The 22,275-nt window shown below is 36.2% G+C and overlaps 1 protein-coding gene and 1 pseudogene across 1 annotated transcript in view; one reads left to right on the top strand and one right to left on the bottom strand.

Moving 5' to 3' along the window:
• The window catches only part of IL1RAPL2 (interleukin 1 receptor accessory protein like 2), a 1,343,934-nt gene that overhangs the window by 253,729 nt on the left and 1,067,930 nt on the right, over positions 1-22,275 (top strand). The gene's annotated exons all lie outside the window — the stretch shown is intronic.
• Positions 1,442-1,547, bottom strand: LOC122897706 (annotated as a pseudogene).

Raw genomic sequence — 22,275 nt, 5'->3', positions numbered from 1 at the left:
GCCTGCCTTTGGGGAAAAAGTGGATAAAGCCTAAAGCATTTCTGAGAGTTTTTAGACCTAATAGTATGCATAGCTACAAGTAAGAGCAATTTATTAGGCACAGTTATATGCAAAGTGTTTCTGTCCTACCTGCTAAGAAAGAAAATTTACTTTTTCCTAAAAGCACATAGTGGGGAAGAATAGCAGTTATATATGCTTTCTGAATATTTGAGGTTTTGTGGTATCAATATACTCATTATGGCTTTGAGGTAAAAATTACCAGGAACTGGGGCGCCTGGGTGTCTCAGTGGGTTAAGCCGCTGCCTTCAGCTCAGGTCATGATCTCAGGGTCCTGGAATCGAGTCCCGCATCGGGCTCTCTGCTCAGCGGGGAGCCTGCTTCCTCCTCTCTCTCCCTCTGCCTGCCTCTCTGCCTACTTGTGATCTCTCTCTGTCAAATAAATAAATAAAATCTTTTAAAAAAAATTACCAGGAACTTACACAAAGTTTGAGATTTTTCCCTAGACAGGTGAGATCCCCTCTAAAAACAAAACAAAAACAAAAACAAAGAACAATAACAACAACAAAAACCCTTATAGGTTCTACTTCAATAATGGAAGAGACATGTATATGGGTCAGTTATTTTTGTTAATATCATCATCATCACTATCATTTTCATCATTGTCATTATTTACAGTCTTAGAAAGGCCATGGGGTTTTAATGTTAGACAGGCCTGCATTTGATTTCTGGCCCTTGATAAATACTGTTGTGGCCAAGGTAGTTTACTCATTTGGATTCCAATCCCCTCCTCTGTAAAAGAAGGATAGTAATAGTTTCTTTACACCACTTATGGGGGTTAAATGAGACAAGGTAAGCAAATGCATGTGGCACATAGTAGGTGGATCAATAGAGATTGATTCCCTACCCAGCTCTTCTTAGATGCCTTCTTAATTTTGTTGTAATCAGAGAAAATTCATTTTTTATTGAGTATGACTCTAATTAATTTGTTTATTAATTCCTATTCTCTGTCAATGGGACAATTTTAGTGTTTATTTCTTTTAAAGATTTTATTTATTTATTTGATACACAGAGAGAGATCAGAAGTAGGTAGAGAGGCAGGCAGAGATGGGGGAAGCAGGCACTGAGTAGAGAGCCCCATGCAGGGGTCCATCCCGGGGCGCTGAGACCATGACCTGAGCTGAAGACAGAGGCTTAATCCTCTGAGCCACCCACATGCCCCAATTTTAGTCTTCAGATTATATAGGCATTTGTTACTTGCCTGCAGTAGAAAGAATTTCAAAGGGGAATACCAGTTGATAGCTAGACTATTGATTTCTGGAATAAAACATGAGAAAAAAATCAAGTTGCATTTTTCTTTTGTGTGCTAAATACCTAAATGGGAATATAAAGGAGAAATATGCTTGTGATTTGCAATGTGATTTTTGCATCTGACCCTGGTAATATAATTTTCAGGACCTGCATGTAAATTTCAAGTCAGAAAGGTACCTTTTTTAAACTGATAAGAACAGATACTACACTTGATCTTAGCCAAAAGGCCGAGAAGCGATTAGAAAGGTACCTTTTTTAATTGCAGTGAAAGACAAACAGGTAAACATAGTTAAAATTTCTAAAATGTTTGGCTGTAAGATTAACAGTCACTAATTTATATAGCCAAAGGGGCTTCTGTTTGCAAAGCCATCCCCTTAAGAGCCGAGGTTAAACAAGTGAGTGGCATGAGTTATAAATGAATTAAAAATTGCCTTCTGTTTGAGCCCAATGCAATGGTCCGTGTTTTGTAATAAACCCTAGTTGACAAGTGAACTCATGTCATCAGGAGGAGCTCACTACAGACTGCTCCATTTGTCACTGCTGTCTGAAGGACACACAGCCTGGGGAACTAGCACTGCAGAATTTTTATGATGCTGCATGCATGTGGTAGTCTCTCTCATCAGACTGTAATTCAATAATAAATACAAGATCCCATGTTTATGTAATTCTAGGATTGTGATATAAGCTGACCAAAGCTTAGAGAGTTACTACTGACACTGGGATATTAACCTACCCATGGAGAAGTTTGAGTGAGGGGGGAGAAAGGATGGATGCTAGGAGACAGTCTCTATTCATAATGTAATGTTTATATGCATGACTATTTGTTTGCAATGCTTTTGGTCATTTGGCCATGTGGCTTAATGTGGTAATTTTCCAATATGGTGTTTCTTTATACTTTATGCCTTCACCCTCCTTCTAAGGGAGAGACCAAAATGTGTAAAGGGTAACAAGAATCATTACATAAACAAGAGCCAGCCTTATGGAAGGGATTCTGCCATTTGCCCCCAGAATCATCAATGGTTAAAAAGAAATCACTAGGACAGGGATCAGTTGGGTAATGGAAAAATTCTTTGAATTTTTTTTCATAAAGAAAACTGTTTTATTGTTTTCTGTTATAAAAGTAATATATAGCCAACTTATACTATAAATTCAATTTAAATAAAAAATAAAAGTAACATACTAATTCTAGAAACTTTAAGCAGTACAGAAAGGTATAAAGAAGACTAAAACTGTAAAAATTACCTATTACAATCTCTCCCTCCACACATCAGAGATAATATCTGTTAACATTTTGATATATCTCCTTCTGTCTCTGACTATAATCTTTAAGCAGTGGTTTATTTATTTTCATTGCAATAAATTTCTAAAAATTTAATCCACAGTTTAGGAACTTGTGATTCTTATATAAAAATGGCCCTTCAGAAGAGAGAGCTAACTTATATTGCAGTACCAGTGTGTAAATGTGCAGAAGTCAGTCAGTGGTCACCAGTAATTGAATAATGAAAATGTGCCAGCCATTGCTCTAAGCCTTTTATATGCATGCACTCATCTAATCCCCATAGTAACCATATCCAATGGGTATTACTAGCATCTCTATTTTACATTTGGGGAAACTGAGATTTAGAAAGGTTACAAGGTTAGTTATGAAGTTGAATCAGAATGTTGAATCAGGCCTTAGTATAGGAGAAAAGAATAGCTTCTCTCTCTCACTTTCTTTCTCTCTCGGTCTTTCTGTGTCTCTCTCTCACACAGTGGGGTCCAGGGAGAAACACCAGTGAAGGAAGAAGTAAGGTGCTAGTGAGTAAGCAAAGAGCCAGGGGAGTCCCAAACAGCTGTGAATCTTCAAAGTCAGAAGTTCTAGAAAAAGATGTTCTAAATAAATAAATTGGAAAAAAAAAAAAAAGATGTTCTAGCATTTTTTTTACTAAATAAAGAGAACATCCTCTCTAATGCTGTCTTTCATAAACTGAAATTGAACCATGAGGGGAAAAAAAGACAAATACAGACACACTTCTGCATGTGTGCAAACACACACACACACACACACACACACACCTGGAAAAGAGTAACCCATTTTTGGCTGTGAATCTCACTTTCTCTTTTTGCTCTTCAGTCTAGAATATCAAGAGGAATATGGTCTTCATCACGTGAGGCACTCTCACTTATCCAGCATTAAACTGGAGTGGGTATATAAATGCTCATAAATGCAGTACTGGACAGATAACTGAATCTCTCATCATCCTGTCGGCAGTTTTTATGAAATAGCAGAACATGTGAATAACTTTCTGTATGATCTTAGGCTAGTCAGTTCCCCTTTCTGGGTATTAGTTTCTTCCTCTCTAAAAGTCTAAATTAAATTTGAGGGCCTTTTGAGCTCCAAGAGCTTATATTTTTACTTTTAAGTAGTTACTAACTGCTCTAACTTTGGGATTTTCTCCTGAATGTCTCCTATTTTTAGTTTTTTATAACCTCTCAGGGCTGCTTAACCTATACCTTGTCTAGTGTTGCTAGAAAATATTTTTTGAAAAATATTGGATGATAAAAAGTGAATCACTTCATAGTCTCTCAAATGGGGACAATTAGGGTCCTACAAGAGGGCTTATCATAGTATTTTTTAATTTTCAACATCACAAAGGAACTTCAGTAAGATTATTTAAGTCTTTTACTTTTATAAGAGTAATTGGGGCACAGAGATATTAAGTGGTTTTTCCCAGTTACACATACAATTAATAACAGACATAAATAGAACCAAGATTTCTTAACACTTTGTCTAGAGTAGAGTTTCCCAAAGTCTATTCCATTTGGCACAAGTCCTTCAATATATTCTGGGTGGATGTGGGACCATGGGAAGGAGGATCTTGAGTTCAAATAATTTGGACAGGGGTACCTGGGTGGCTTAGTTGGTTAAACCACCAGCTCTTGATTTCAGCTCAGGTCTTGATCTCAGAGTCATGGGAGAGAGCCCCACATTGGGCTGCACATGCAGTGGGGATTCTGCTTGAGGATTCTTTCTCTCTTTCAGCCTCTGCCCCTGCTCATGCTCTCTCTTTCTAAAATAAATACATAAATCTTTAAAAGAATAAGTTTGGGAAGTGCAGCCCTGTCTAGGGAAGTCATAAGGACATTGAAGTCTGTGAAAAGTCCTGCAGTATAGAATCCTTATCAGCTTTTTTAAAGTTTCTCAAATTCATTAAGTAATGATGTTGAGATGATATCAATAATAGTAGTTTCCATTTATTGAACCCTTTCCATGAATGACAAGAAATATTGTAAGTCTTCATATACACTGACATGCTTAATCTGCATGAAAACACTATAAAAGTTTTCATCAACCCCATTTCAAAAATATTGTATTTATTTATATAAATATTTATAAATATATATTATAAACAAATATTTATAATATATATTATAATATATATTTATAATCATATATTATATATTATAAATATTTATTTATAATATATATTTATAAATATTTATATAAATAAATACAATATTTTTGATATATAATATATTTATATATTTATATATATAAATATAATATATTTAAGATATATAATATATATAATATATATTTATATATATTATATGATATATATATGTATATATATAATCATATCATATATATCATATAATATATATAAATATATATTATATATTTATATATGAATATATATTATAATATATATTTATAAAATATATATAAATATATATAAATATATTATAAATATATATAAATATACATTATAAATATATAAATATTTAAATATATATTTAAATATTTATATATTTATATATTTATAAATTTTATATTTATATTATATAAATTATTATATATAATTATATATATTATATATTATATATTATATATATTATATTTATTATTATATATATTATATAAATTATTATATAAATCATATAAATATTATATATATAAATATTTATATATATTAATAAAATATATATTTTATTTATTTATTTATTTATTTGAGAGAGGGGAGGGGACCACCAACTGGGAGAGAGGCAGAGTAAAAGGGAAAAGCAGACTCCATGCTGAGCAGGGAGCCTAATGCAGGGCTTGATCGCAGGACCCAGGATCATGAACTGAGCCAAAGACAGACACTTAACCTACTGAACTACCCAGGGGCCTGTCCTCACCCCCATTTTTTGAAGGGGAGGGAAAAAGCAAGGCCCTAAAGAATAAAGTAATTTGCTCAAAGTTATACAACTAGTGTGGAACAGAGCTGGGATTTCAACTGAAACAGTTTAGTTCCAAGCCTGGGCTCCTAAATAAATATGCTCAGCTTATCACAAAGCTTTTTTGCATGCAATGTCTCTTAAAATTCTATAGAACCAAACTTCTTTAAGAGCATATGTCTTAGACTGTTGAAGAAGGGGTCCATTTGTTATAACAAAATACTACAGACTGGATAGCTTATAAACAACAGAAATTTGTTACTCTTCTGGAGGTTCAAAAGTCCATGATCAATTGCCAATAATAGCATTTTGAGCCCTCTTTGTGGTTTGTAGCTGGCACCTTCATGCTGTGCCCTCTCATGGAAGAAAGGGCAAGATATCTCTCTGAAGCCTCTTTTATAAAGACACCAATCCCATTCATGAAGGCTTTAGCCTCACCACCTGATCACCTCCCAAAGGCTCTAGTTTCTAATACCATCACAGTGGGCCTTAGAATTTCAATATATAAATTTTTGAGGGACAGAAACATTTGTACAATAACAACTTATGTTAGGAAATATTGCTCGAGAAATTGTTTCCAGTATGCATTGTGAAACAGGATTACATAAATGTCATAGAGTTTCTGAACAGCAGAGCTGGAATGGACTTTAGAGATCAGATCGCATGGTAGAAAAGGAATCGGGGCCAGGAGGGAGAATCTCTGGCTTCGGGTGCATGGCAGCTGGAACTAGGAACTAGGGCTTCTCATTCCTAATTTAATGGTATTTATTTACCAGAAATCTTTGGACAATGAAATAAAATATTTTTTATACTTCTTCAGTGAGGAATTTGAGGGTCACATATGTTATCCCCACTCCTTCCTGAGCTTATAGAAGGTGACAAGACACAAGGCGTATGGAAAAGCAGTACCTGGAAGAAAAGGCAGCCATTTGTACAAGGTGATGTGAGCACCTGATTTCTAGATTCTCTGGCTTAGAGTAGGCACTAAGCACATTTTTGTTGAATAAATAAATACTACAAACACTGTTATAGTATTTTATGGCTTTCAGAGTACTTTCATAGCCATTTTTAGTGCTGTGATAGGAGCAACATATCAAAAAGTTATAGATAGTAGATCGTGGGGCTGGAGGGGGAAGTGTAGCAGTGGCTGATAGCTGTAGAGGTTAAGAGTTCTGGAGTTAGAATAAAATTTAGAATTAAAGTTAGAATAAAATTGGTGGTTTGGGGCCTAGCCATAGTAATCAGTTTACTTAATCTTCATTTTATTTTAATTTATTGAAAGGATACCTCCAAACTCTTGGAAAGAGAAAAGAAAATTCTTAAGGAACTTTAAGTATCATGGACCTTTTAAATTGGTTTCCATCCATCAATGAAGATAATTTGCTTTAATAAGTATCCAAGAGAAGCAAGACTGTAAAGTAACTGTCACTAAACCAGTTTCATATTTCTTCTGCTCAAATTCATTAAAATTTGAAAGCTCAGGCACCTGGGTGGCTCAGTTGGTTAAGCAACTACCTTCAGCTCAGGTCATAATCCTGGAGTCCCGGGATCAAGTCCCGCATCAGGCTCCCAGATCCATGGGGAGTCTGCGTCTCCCTCTGACCTTCTCCTTGCTCATGCTGTCTCTCACTGTCTCTTTTTCAAACAAATAAATAAAATCTTTACAAAAAAAACTTGTAAGCTCATTACCCCATTTTAAAAACCTCAATCCTTTATTCGGTGTGATTGGAAGTCATATTTTACATCTAACATTTTCCATCTAACATGATGTGATTGGTCACTGAGGAACTCTGTTGTTCCAGCTATTAAGGCCACATGTAGCTTCATTGAATGGCTCAAGCTGTGGACTGCCATCATTTTCATACACAGATTTGCTTTTGATAGTTCACAGTTCAGGTTAGAAGAGAAGTAAATGGTATGTTCCCTCTGTAAGGCCCATTGAGAGACTGAAAATCTATTTTTCTGCCTCTAGACTCTAACTTCAGGAGAACATGGGGCAAGGTCTATGTCAGTCCTCTTTACCATCATATCACCATTGTATAGCACAGGGTCTGGAATATAGTAAGTGCTCAGTAAATAATTGTTGAATAAGTAAATGTTTTAGTGAAAGGTATGTGAAATATAGACAGAAATTGTGTATCTCTTTGTAGTCTACTCAAAATAAATAGTCAGTGTTTGTTGATGTTTGTCATGATAATTGTGTCTAATTTGCAAAACCTAACCTATAGAAGCTAATTAGCTGCTGTTTATGTTTTATGACTGCTGTTTGGGTAGGAGGCATAGTTGGATGGTAGAAATGATAGTTTTCCTAACCAGAATCTCCTAGTGACAACACATATTAGATTTGTGAATGTTGAAGCAGAGGGAAAATGATATCCTGCATTTGAATTTTCAAAACAATAGGTATTAATTACCCTCCTCTGCTACCACCATTATATAGATGAGGAAACCCAGGGACAGTGACTTACCACAAGCACCCGGCTGGTTAATGATATAGCTTCAACTCTAAGGTAAATCTGCTGTTTCCCAGTTCAGTGTTCTTGTCACCAACTCTCACTGTTACCACTAGTCAACAATGGGAAGATTTGCTTGGAGCTACAAATCGATTTTAGTGCTGGAAAATATATCAGGGACTCTGTAAAATTTGTTAACCATTCACTAACTTACATGCATGCCAGGGTCACCTGCATTTGAGAAAGTCCTTACCAAGTATGAATGCATTAACTTTGTTTCTAATCTAAAAAATATTAGAAGAGGAATATGACATCACTAAGTGTTTACTTCCCACTTCTCAATAGGTGGCATAGAGGATTTTGGAGAACATAGAGAAACACTCCATGTTTATCAGCAGTTTGTAATTTTGTACTGGAAATAACATGAAAATGCCTGACACCTTCAGAGAACAACACACTCTAATACAGAAACATTAAGTTTAGGGCAGTGTTTAAGTAGTTCTGGAGTTCAGAGGAGGGAGGGATCATTAAGTAAACTTCTGATGACAAGATAGTGGCTTTTGAGAGCAAACTTCAGCATTCTCTTTTTGCCTTCAACCTCCCTTCTTTTCTGTTCATACCCCTTTCAACAAGGTGGCTAATTAGATAAGCAGGGCTCCTATCTCAAACACTAACTCTTTTTGTTGACTTCTTACCCAGCTGTTCCTCAGGGGAGAAGACAGGTGATGGGGCTCATAATGTGATAAATATTTGGATGCCTATGTCTTGGGGATAGAGATTTTTGTATGATATTATGGAAATAGGCAAGCTTACCTTGAGAACAGTTTAAAAAAATAGTGAGCTATGTTTTGATGTGTGTGAAGGGATTTATGCTGCCCTTGATATCAAAAATTTATATTTTCATAAATATGTGCCAATTTGAAAGTAGAATTTCCATAAGGGAATATGTGGGCGGAAGTGTTGATAGTACTAAAGATTTCCCCAGTAGTAAGAATTAATGCATATTTTCCCTTATAGTTAAAATAGGCAAAGGATACTTGAAGTAAGATGCTTTTACTTGAGTTAAAGAGTAGTTTCTCTGTAATTGCATTCCCTTTCCTCTTTTCTTTATTTAACATCTCCTATATGAAGACTTTCTGGCTCTACTATAGGGCCATTTCTTTTCTTTTTCTTTTTTTTTTTTCAAACATACAGTGACTTATTAGTTTCAGGTACATAGTAGAGTGATTCAACACTTCTGTATGTCACCCAGGGCTCATCACAAGAAGTGCACTCTTTAATCCCCATTACATACTTCACCCATCCCCGCCACTATCTCCCCTTTAGTAACCATCAGTTTGTTCTCTATAATTAAGAGTTTGTTTCTTGCTTGCTTTCTCTCTCTCTCTCTCTCTCTTCCCTTTGCTTGTTTGTTTTGTTTCTTAATTCATCATATGAGAGAAATCATATTTCTTTCTCTGACTGACTTATTTCGCTTAGCATCATATTCTCTAGTTCTATCCTTGGCATTGCAAATGGCAAGATTTCATTCTTTTTAGGGCTAAATAATATTCCATAAATCCATTATACACACACAAACACACACACACACACGTGTGTGTGTATGTACATACATATACTCTCCTAAGGTAGTTCTGTTTTTAACTTTGAGGAAGTTCCATACTGTTTCCCACAGTGGCTGTGCTGTGCCAGTTTGCATTCCCACCAACAATGCATGAATGTTCTTTTCTCCACATCTTCATAGGGCCATTTCTTTATGGACCTCCAGATGTTGTAGGATGTGGATGGAATAGCTTAGACCTTGATGGAAACACAGCCTTTATTTTCCCGCTAGCCCTTCCTTCCAACTGAACATATATCTTAAAGAAGTGTAAAGTGGTTTGTGGGAAGGGATTTGGGAATGAGATTTCCTTCTTTGGAGTCAAATGTTTTAGCATTTGAAACCTAGAGTACAGTGAATAGAGGAGAAAATATGCTCCTCTGTGCCTTCCACAGACTTACATCAGAACTGCACAGCCCATATTCTGAGCTGATGTAATTGGGTGAAAATAGGTTGGTTTTTTTTGTTTGTTTGTTTTTTGTTTTTTTTTTTTTCTTACCCAGAACTAGATAGCTAACTTCAGAGCAACTCAACTCTGAGGAAAGAGTGTTTCAGCCACTTCATTACTGGACAGAACTGAGAAGAAATTTTGTTTCCACAGAGGAAAAAAAATCTTCAAAACAGGACCTCTTTCTCCCGCTTTTTTATTCCACAACTGCATTTTCCTCTCTAGTAAATCTTAATTTCTCAAAATCTGAAGCCATTATTGTGTGTGTTTTTTTCTTCCACAAAGTACAAATCTTAGCAATAAAAAGTGATAGATTGGACTATTAGAAAAGGAAACAACTGTGGCTTTTTAAGGACCCACATTGAGGACCTGTTCTGTCATTGGGATCTCTCCAGAAGTGCAAATTCTCTTTGTGAACCATTAGGTAATGGGTTATATATAAGTTTGTCTCTTATAAAATTACTCTGGTTACACTAGGGACTCAGACATACTTCTGCTCTTGCTGTTGGGACCTAGCAGTCTGTATAAATAATTTGTGTGAACAAATTGCTCCTGTCTTTACAGAAACTGCTAGAGCCTTTTCCTTCTAACAAAAAGAGGACGTCATCTTCAGGGTCCTTGCTGACTTAAATGGGCAAGTGGTGTTGAAATAGATGACAATCTGACATTCCTATGGTGGTTTCAAAATCCAGGCAGATATTTCCAACAAAAAGACTAAGGAAGCACACCCTATATGAGAACCATGCTAGGGAGGGCATTTGACTGAATTCTTACTTTACTCTCTGTAAAGGTATGGAATCTTACTTCCACTAGAATAAGACTGAGTCTTGTGGCATTTGTAAGGCAGACACTAGGCTGGTAATCAGGAGACCAAGTTTCTAATTCCATCTTTGACATTAATGGTTGAATAACATTGAGAAACTTTTTTCACGTTTTTGTGTTTTATTTTCCCTATGGAATGAGGGTAATAATACCTGCTCTAACTATTTCACAGCGATGTTGTAAGAGTGCAACAAGGCAAAATGGGTGTCCTTGAACCCTTTGAAAGATGTAATCAAATGTGATATCTAAGCTAAAGTTATTGTGGGGAAATTATTATTGTTTAATATTTTTATCGTTTTTTAGGAACAAGCTCTTTGGCTTTTGCTTTGAGAAAAGAGACAATTGATGTGAGGTCCTGCTGTAGATGTTATGGGGAATAATAACAATAGAAATTGGAGGGCCAAGAGACACAAGATCTTTCTGGAAAGCCTGAACTGCTGAAGGAAACAGAGACATTCAGGGGGTGGCCCAAAGAAAAAGAAAGCTACCGGGGCCCTGATCTAACGTGTGCAGTGAGGGGGGAGAAAAGTGCTCCTGTGCTTCTAGTGAAAAATATTTTTTATCAGAATTCAGTAATAGTGACTTCTTACCTATCCTAGGCAGAAAGAGGTGGCGGGGAGAAGAAATCCTCCTGGAGGTGGCCAGTGTTTTAGGTAAAGCCAGGAATATAAAAGCTTGAGGGGGGAAAGGCAGTTTTTCCCATTTCTTCTCTCTCCTACAGATATTTAAAATCTCTTATTTCTTCATAAAAAAAATCCTGCTATCTAAGCTGCAATTATCTCTTCAACCCCCAAAGTATTATTTGTTATAACAAAATTAAAGTATGTCCAGAGGAGTTTGTACTTCTCTGTGATCTGGTACAAAGCAATTTAACCTATGTGATAAAGGGAGACAGCTGACTTGTGAGAGCTCCGCCTTTTTTTAATTTCCCCCTGTGCCACTGAAAGAATGATTAGAATGATGAGGGCAGTATTTCCCAAAGTGTGTTCTATGCCATACTAATCTCTGTAGTTGTTTTTTGGGTTTTTTTTGTTTGTTTGTTTGTTTGTTTTTCAGAAAAGGGGTTACATGGTCAGATACAGTGGGAAATGCTTCATAATGTGGTTTCCTCTAGGAAATTTGTCATGCATGTTAGGATAGTAAAAACTTTGAGAAATCTAACGGTAAAAGAATGTTTAAATTTGTTTAACCCAGCATTTCATAATTTTAGTTCTGAAGGTCCCATTTCATATAATATCCATCAGTATTTCTATTGCTCAATAGAAGACTTTTAAGAGGCAGATTCACTCTTTAATATAACCATAATTTATGTTGCTATGCTGGGTAGCAAATCCTCAGGTTATAGAATTCAGTATTGCTGGTCAACCTTCTCCAAAATTAAAATCATTGCAGTAAGAAAAAGATACAATCAGGCCGGTGATGTTCTCTGTCTAAATAAACTATTAAAATACTAGGGTAATTTGACAACCTCTTAGTTCTGTGATAGCCAGACATTGAAAACAGTCAATACTTATTGCATGCTTACTATAACCCAGGCAGTGTTCTAGATAGGTTGTGTGATTCCCTGTTTTAGAGCCCAGGGAATTGAGGGATAGAAGTTAAGTAAATCACCCAAGGCCACAGACCTAGTAAGAGGCAGATGTGGGATAAGAATTCAGGTCTGTTTAACTCTAGAGTTCATGATTTGAACCTAAAATATTTAAAGTCAGACCCTGACTTCTAAGCAGAAAATAGTCTTTCAAAAATGTTAAAATTCTATATCTGAATACTGTATCAGCCAAGACTCTACAGCATTCAGAAGTTTGTCTTCTGGTTAAGAGGAGCTCCACTTGTATCATCAGAGTCAGTGTGAGTATAATTACAGGTATAACTAACCTAGAGAGCAACTGGTCAGTGTAAAGTACTCTGAAGATCACAAGCATTGGCAAACTTCTTTTGTCCACTTATTTTTAGGCCATTTCTAGTTTTTTCACTGCTCTTATTGGAAATCATCTCTTTAAGCCACTTGTTTGGGAGCTATAAATATAATGTCCCTTAAATATAAATAAATATAATGTCCCTTAAATAAATATGTCCCTATTAATATAATGTCCCTTAAATAAATATAATGTCCCTTCAGTTGTTTAAACTGTCCTCAATCTCATTAGAGCCCTATCCATTCCTTTGTCATTGCTCTAGAGAGGCAGTTTAAAGCCTCCTTTCATGGACAAAATGTAACACCTCCATGCCTCTGGATAAAGTTGGCTCTAACTCAAGAAAGATGACATCCACTTAATTATAGTTTACCTTTATTATATGTGTGTGATAATTCGACATGTTCTAAGTGTGTTACAGGGATCAATTCATTTAATCTTCACAACAACCCTATCAAGAAAGTATTATAGTTATCCTCATTTTACAGATGAGAGAATGGAGATTCACAGAGGTTAAGTTACTTGCTCAATATTACACAGTTAGTAACGTGGGTCTCAAACCCAGGTCTGTATGACTCCAGAGGATGTACTATAAAACACTGTATTGTACTAGTCTTGCTACACCTTTCCCTACTAGTCTTTTCCTAAACTGAATTTTGCTATTGTTGTGAGTATATACTTACTGTCCTTCTGGTCTACTTCATTCTCCACCTTGCTTCAGTGTGCATCAGAATCACCTAGAAGTCTTATTAAAGCATAGATTTCTAGGCCACATCACCAGAGCTTCTGCTTTAAGAAGCAGGGTAGCGGGTTGGGGTGGGAAGCTGAGAATCTGTACTCCTGACATACTTCCAGGTCCTGGTCCAAAGAGCACACTGAGAACCATGTACTGTAATCACTATTTTGACCAACTCTTCTTTTTCTTCCTTCTCCCCCTCCTCTTTTTCCTTCTTCCTCCCCTCCTCTTCTTCTTTTCTTTTTCTTCTTCCTCCTCCTTCACCTCCTCCTCCAATTCTCCTTCTCCTTCTCTCTTCTTTCTGCTTTCTCCATTCTTCTCTCTTCTTCTTTTGGAGAGGGAGAAGGAGAGCGGCAGAGGGAAAGAGAATCTTGAGCTGGCGCCACACAGAGCCTGACCCTGTGATCATGACCAGAGTGGAAATTAAGAGTCAGACACTTAACCAACAGAGCTACCCAGGTGCACCCCCCCCGTCCCCAACACTTCTTTTTATAAACTGGTTTTCCCTTGAGCAAGATTGCTTTTCAATATTTATTAAAACAGGACCAAATATTTCTACTTTGACCCCTTTGAAACATCATCTACACAAGCACATCTCCAAGTTATTTTTTAAGTAGTTTCACCATACCATGTGCTGATCACATTCTTGAGCAGAGGTAGATTGGCACACAGGTGTGATTTTAAGAATTTATCTTCAAGTAATTTCCCAAAGGCTTGCAGCCCACCATTAGCATCATACCTTATATACTTTATGTGACGTTTAACTTGGTTAAAGAAATGATAAGTGGAAGCATACTCACTACATGAATACTTAATGAGAGGCAACGGGGCTTGGGAATAAGTGCATGCATGTACTTTGTAATTAGACAGAACTGGGTTTGAATCTCAAGCTTGCCACTTAACTAGTTGTGTGGCTGTGTTCAAGTGATGCAACTTCTCTGAACTCTGTTTCTTACCTGTATAGGGGGAATGATTATAGAATTTACTTCATGATGCTATAAATAAGATTATGTAATGATAGCATATCCTACCATTCCAGGCATTTAAAAAAATCAATAAGCAGTGCCTAGTTTATGTTAGTGGTTACCAACCTCTAATTTTCAGATGTGTGGTGGACCAAAAAGTTGTTCCAAGTGTCTGTAGATGAAATCAGTAAGAAATAGCACATACATGTACAACTACTTTCCAAATTATGTAGATACTGATTTAATTAGTAAAATACAAATGCACTTATAAATATTACTGAATTTTTAAAAACATTTTGTCATTATGTAATATTTATGTTTTCATCACCAGATATTAAAAGATCAACTTTTTAACGTTTAAAAAGCAATCTCATTAAAAAGAGAAAAACCAAACAACAGACTCTTAACCATAGAGAACAAACCAGATGGTTATCAGAGAGGAGGTGGGGGGATGAGGGAACTAAGTGATGGGGATTAAGGAGTGCACTTGTCCTGATGAGCACAAGGTGATGTACGGAAGTGTTGGAGCACTATATTGTACACTTAAAACTGATATTATACTGTATGATAACTAATGGGAAATAAAAAGAGATAACCACAGTGAAAGTAGTTTCTTTACAAATTTAAAAATAACATAAAAGAATCCTTATAGTTTAAAAGATTGTAGAGCAGTGGTTTATCTGAGAATCTATTGGTCCACTATTCCCTAGCAGAAGAGCAGGCCTCTGAAAGAGCAGAGCCCAGGTCAGTTTAGATAAGCACAAGAGACAGTGAAAGTTACAGGGCATGGGGTATTGCTTTAGAAAGGCATGATCCTGATGGTTGCTCTAGTGGAGCAATCTGAGAAATTAAGGGTTAATGTTAGGATATCAGTCTTGAAGGAAGGGGAATAGCAATAGCTTTTGCCAAAATACCCAGAGAATCCCCTGACCAGATACTGTGTTTTTAGATAACTATGCATCTCAAGTGAACAACCATCCACACCAATAGAATATCTAGCTTTTCAGGAGGACTACGGAAATTCATTAGGATAACAGCATCTGCCTGTGGGATTTATATGCCTAGTGCAGGAAAATGTATTGTTGCCTTATTCTAATTACATTATCCAGTCGAATGCCTCTGGAATGATCAGCAAACAGCCCCTGAAATAGGAAAGAATTGGTGGCAGTGGTGAAATGTATAGTTTCTTTGATAAAATAATTATCTTCAGGGATTTGAACTCTGATCACTACTTAGACCGTGTGAAAATATTGCTGAATAAGGTGTTGAACAAGTTGTCATTAAGAGGACTGTGTTTGGTATGATCAAATTATTTTCATTATTCAGATAAATGTTCCATGCCCTTTTAATAGTCTGCTTTCTCATTAACTTGAGCATTCAGTTAGGTTTTTGTTTTGTTTTCTGTTTTTATGTAAGAGGAAGGGGACAGGTAATGCTCGTAACATCTTGCTGGAACTTCATAGGTGTCATAAATATTTGAAAATCAGAATATAATTGTATGTATTTTCCTAGTCTAAAAATGCAAGCTTGAGTTTGCATTCATTCTTTGACATGGTTTGACCATGGTAGTAGTTGTGATTTGGTAGCAGTTTAGGTTGATTCAGAGGGAAAAGGAACAATTCTGTTTTATGTTTCTATTTCTAGAAATAGCTGAATTCAGTTTCATGTAATTGGTACTCAAAACACAGCTATTCAACCCTTTCTTTATAGCTTTCTCTCCCACATTTTCATTTTCATTTCCACCCACTCATATACAGGCCATTTAAAGAGATTTGTTAAAAGATTTTATTTATTTATTTATTTAGTCAAAGAGAGAGAGAGAGAGAGAAAGAGAGCGAACACAAGCAGGCAAAGTGTCAGGCAGAGGCAGAGAGAAGCAGGCTCCCCACTGAGCAAGGATTCCTGATGCAGGACTTGATCCCAGGACCCTGGGATCATGACCTGAGCTGAAGGCGGTGGCTTAACTGACTGAACCACCCAGGCATCCCTACAGGCCTTTTTTTTTTTTTTTCAATTAATTTTTTTTATTTTTTCAGCATAACAGTATTCATTATTTTTGCACCACACCCAGTATTCCATGCAATCCGTGCCCTCTCCAATACCCACCACCTGGATCCCCCAATCTCCCACCCCCCGCCCCTTCAGAACCTTCAGATTGTTTTTCAGAGTCCATAGTTTCTTATGGCTCACCTCCCCTTCCAATTTTTTTTCCAATTTATTTATTTTTAGAAAAACAGTATTCATTATCTTTTTACCACACCCAGTGCTCCATGCACTCCGTGCCCTCTATAATACCCACCACCTGGTACCCCAACCTCCCACCCCGCCGCCACTTCAAACCCCTCAGATTGTTTTTCAGAGTCCATAGTCTCTCGTGGTTCACCTCCCCATCCAATTTACCCCAACTCCCTTCTCCTCTCTAACACCCCTTGTCCTACAGGCCATTTAAAATTGTGTCTCTACAGCCATTTTAAACAATATGTCTTTGTAAGCCAGTCAGAGAAAGACAAATGTCATATGATATAATTTGTATATGACATTTAAGAAACAAAACAAATGAGCAAAGAGAAAAAAAAAGAGAGAGAGGGAGAAGCAAGCCAAGGAACAGATTCTTAACTATAGAGAACACAGTTATGGTTACCAGAGGGAGGTGGCAGGGGTTGAATATGTGATAGAAATTAAGGAGGACACGTGTTGTGATGAACACTAGGTGTTGTATTCCATACAAAATTCTGCCCCTGAAAGTAATATTACACTGTATTAACTGGAATTTAAATAAAAACTTAAAAAAACTTAAAAAAATTAAAAAAACTTTAAAAACTTAATAAAATAAAAAATAATGTCTTTAATTTTCCTCCCAATAGATTTTACAACAAATATTTGCTCTCAAGTAAATTTCCCTTACAACCTAGAACACCCCTGATTACTTTCCACTCCTACGTACCCCTCCTACCATCCTTTAATGAGGGCTCAGAGAATGGAAACTCATATTAACATAAACCTAAGGAAACAGCATCAGAAAAATAAATTGACTTCTAAAAAAAATTATCATGTTATGTATTATAAAACTAGATTAAGCTTATTTGTACTTTACTTGTTAATTTGTAGTTAATATTTCTACTCATAATTTAATACAACTCATAAAATTTAAATGACTATAATCTACCCACCTAACATAACTATTTTCATTTTTGCGCAGGCCTATACTATTTTAAATCCTTTAGTCATTGCATGTATACAGTTTTGTGTTTTGGTTTTTCAATTAATACATAAATATTTTTTCATGTTTGTCCATAGTACTCATGATTCTTATTACTAATGGTAGCTTGACATTCCATATTGTTGATATAGCATAACTTATAACCATTCCCCTTACCTGTTGTGTTTTATCTCTTGTATTATTTATCCATCTAAGCAGAAGTTTGACTTTACAAATGATGTCTTCTAGGATATCAATCCTAGATGGTTCTGCTTGACTGCCCTACCTCTTCCATTGCTTCCGGGGTTGGCCTGAACTCTGGCAGGTAATGACTGGTCACCCAGTGAAAAATCTTTACATCTATATAACGTTGCAAGGGGACACCTACAGTGCGGCAAGCTCCTTGTTTGATGTTTCACTTTGTCTCATTTAGTCTTCTCAGTATGTTTATAAGAAGGTGTCAGATTATTTACACTTGGGATGAATGAGAATAATGAATGGGTAAGGAGAGTTGCCTACTGGTGGAGAGGAAGAAAGGAGAGAATAATGGGGATGATGCATGTATTAAACATATAGCAAGCTGTACAAACAGGATGGTAAGAGTGTTTTCCTATCTTCCTTCTCTTCTCCCATTCCAGGTTTGACATTTGGTCTGCACCAACGTCTCTGTCTGAACTGTAAATCTCCATCTGGGCATAATGTGTTAATTTACAGATATTTCCTGTATAAATGGATAAAACTGGCTTTATACTTATTTGTGCTTCAGTTATATGTTATCTTGTAAAAAATGCAGAAAAAAATCACTGAGATGAGGGACACTTTTGATTAAGATCTCTACCAGGCCTTATTTGAATAAGTGCCAGCATCTCATTACTTGGGGCTCTCATTTGTATACAATGGTGGCTATAATTTGTCCGGGTAAAAATATATTTTTCCACTCTTGAAGTCAACACTGAAATATTTCTAAGTGGGAGAATCTCTCTCTGCTCATCCTCATCCTTTTCTTGCCCCCCAGTTTGTAAGAAATATCATTTTCCATCCTGTTTGAGCATTAGGTTACTCTGTTTTCCCAGGCCAACCAGCCTGAAGACTTCTTTAGGATGTTGCTAAAGAATGGTATCATGGGGCGCCTGGGTGGCTCAGTGGGTTACAACCTCTGCCTTCGGCTCAGGTCATGATCTCAGGGTCCTGGGATCGAGCCCCGCATCGGGCTCTCTGCTCAGCAGGGAGCTTGCTTCCTCCTCTCTCTCTGCCTGCCTCTCTGCCTACTTGTGATCTCTGTCAAATAAATAAATAAAATCTTTAAAAAAAAAAAAAAAAAAAAAAAGAATGGTATCATACTTTATCCACGCTTTGCAATGATGTCAGAATTACTGATATTTTTTTGAAAAGCGGGGAGACCCAGACTGACTGATCTAGGCTTGTTGTGAAATGACTACCTAAGCCTAACTTTGAGATCCTTATGAATTTAGTCATTAAAACAGTATTGAACTATGTAAAGAGTTGTTATTGTATAGGCATCTGATAACCTAAGTATACCATGATAATTCATCATTTGTGGGCACACAGATGAGACATAAAGAATCTTTGATGGTTATGACATGAACAGTCAGGAGGAGAGAGTGAATAAACTTCCCTTCATAGGAGGTTCTGGTGATGAGTAGTGAATTTACGATATGCTGAAGATTTATTCTGCTTTCCTCTCTTAACGTCAAGCCAAAAGCACTCATTAAGCAACCTCTCTATAAGACCATGTGCAAAATACTGTGGGAGATATGTGATCTATAAAACTGGTTCTTCTTCCTTCAAGTTTAAATTCTAGTTGGGGTGGCAAGACATGAAAAATTAGGTAACACAGGAGATAAATATTTCAAGGCAAAATACAAAAGATACACAATACATGTATACATAATACAAAAGATAATAATACAAAAGATACATGATACAAACCATATTATTTGACAAATGAATGCTATAGACAGTGTTCTAGGAGCTGACAGAAGATAGAGCTTAGAGGCATGCTGATATAGTACCTCTTCTGCTGTTCTCTGCCTGAAATGTTCACTCGATACATACCTCCTTATCTGTAAAATTCCTGTTTCTCTTTTGAGATACCACTCAGTCATAGCCTTCTCAGTACAATCTTCATCAACCTACCCAAACAGAGTTAAGTTTTTTCTGTAACTTAATAGAAACTTAAGAGAGATGCTGAGATGAGGGACACTTTTGATTAAGAGCTGCTATTGTATGGGCATCTGATAACCTTAGTTTACCACAATAATTCATTTATGGGGACACAGATAAGGCTTAAAGACTATAATAAAATACAATACATAATAAATATATTTATTATTATATTATTATTATATAAATATATTTATTATATAAAAATAATAAAACATATTATGTTGCTTAATTATTTGTTTATGCATTGAACTTCTTCACTGGGCAGGAACTTTCAAAGGTAGGGGAAATTTGATATGAATTTATCTTTCTGTCCCAGGAACCTACCTTAGAATTGGAGACATAGTGTTCAATTCATTTGTAGAAATGAAATAAAGTGAATGTAGTAGAAAGAGCACTGGATTTGCAGTCTGAGTTAAAATAAGATCTGGCTTAGTAAATATTTATTTTTCTGAAATATGTGTCTTTTCATCCCTATGGACTAAGTAGAATGATCTCTAAAATTCTTTGTAACACTGAAAGTTGTGCAGTCTTAGATTGGGAGTGGATCTTTTTTTAAAATTTAAGTTCAAGTTAGCTAACCTATAGTGTTTTAGGAGTAGAATTTATTGATTCATCACATATATACAACACCCAGTACTCATCCCAAGAAGTGCCCTCCTTTTTTTTTTTTTAAAAAGTGCCTTCCTTAATGCCCATCACCCATTTAGCTCATGCCCCCATCCATACCCTCGCCACCAACCCTTAGTTTGTTCTTTATAATTAAGAGTCTCTTATGGTTTGCCTCCCTCTACATTTTTATCTTATTTACTTTTCCTTCCCTTCCCATATGTTCATCTGTTTTGTGTCTTAAATTCCACATATGAGTTAAATCATATGCTATTTGTCTTTCTCTGACTGACTTATTTTGCTCACAATAATACACTCTAGTTCTATCCACATTGTTGCAAATTTGCAAGATTTCATTCTTTTTGAACATGAAGTAAAATTTCATTGTGTTATATATACCACATCTTCTTTATCCATTCATCTGTCGATGGACATTTGGGTTTTTCCATAATTTGGCTATTGGTGATAATGCTATAAACATTGGGGTCCATGTGCCCCTTTAAATCACTATGTTTGGGGGCGCCTGGGTGGCTCAGTGGGTTAAGCCTCTGCCTTCGGCTCAGATCATGATCCCGGAGTCCTGGGATCGAGCCCTACATCGGGCTCTCTGCTCAGCAGGGAGCCTGCTTCCCTTCCCCTCTCTCTGCCTGCCTCTCTGCCTACTTGTGATCTCTCTCTGTCAAATAAAAAAAATAATTAATAAAAAAAATCACTATGTTTGAATCTTTGGATAAATACCTAGTAGTGCAATTACTGGGTTATAGTGTAGTTGTATTTTTAACTTTTTGAGGAAACTCCATACTGTTTTCCAGAGAGGTTACACCAGTTTGCATTTCCACCATATGAACAAGGGTAGACTGGGAGTGGTTCTTAAAAGTTTCCCAAAACTGCTGCTAATGATGATGATGATGATGATGATGATGATGATGATAGTAGCGGATGTTTACTATAAACCTGGTATGATGATAGTAGCTGATGTTTACTATAAACCTGGTATGTGCTAAGCATAGAACATAAATTATCTTCTTCAACCTTTTAAACAAATTTATGTGGTAAACACTAGTATTACATTTATTTTCAAGATGAAGAAACTATGAATCCAAGAGGCTGGCTAATTTGTTCAAAGTCATACAGTTAGAAAATGCTGAAATGAGGACTCGAGCTCAAATCTCTTAATAGCCATGTTAGTTATTCTCAATCCTGAGTACACATTAGAATCACTAAGGGTTTTGGGATTTTTTTTTCTTTGTTTGTTTGTGTGTGTGTGTGTGTGTGTGTGTGTGTGTAATAGCCAGACCCAACTGTTCTGGGATTCTGGTTCAATTGGTCAGGGGAGGGAAGAGGGAACTGAATATTGAGAGTTTTTATAAAGCTCCCCCATGTCACTTTATTGTGCCAAAAGGTTTAAGAACCACTGCATTTATTGTTCTATTATTCAGCCTTTGATATGGCAGCTGGCTCTTGTGAAATGGTAGGGTGTATGTGGGAAAAGAAAGGAGGTGTCTTGGATGAGAACTTTTGCAAGGATTAATGTGATACCCAATATCTGAGTGTGTCTTATTTCTCTGAAGCAAGAGTCCTTTGTTATATCACAGCTACTTAGATCTGGGTACATGGATGAGACTATATCCCTGCTGTAAGTGCATTTGGGAACAGTTTCAATACATTCCTAGTTTCAGGAAGAGATGGCATCTGCACTGGCTTGTACTCAGTCTCTTGCCATCACACTTCTGCCAAAGGTCAATGGGACAAACTATTTCTTTGTATAGAGGCAGTAGGTTCTCTTTGATCCATAGGACTACAAACAAACCTGTCAATTTCTAAGTGACAGTTTTAAT

This window comes from Neovison vison, chromosome X, assembly GCF_020171115.1.
Source record: "Neovison vison isolate M4711 chromosome X, ASM_NN_V1, whole genome shotgun sequence".
Taxonomy (NCBI): Eukaryota; Metazoa; Chordata; class Mammalia; order Carnivora; family Mustelidae; genus Neogale; species Neogale vison.
This window is presented reverse-complemented; position numbering and strand designations above follow the sequence as displayed.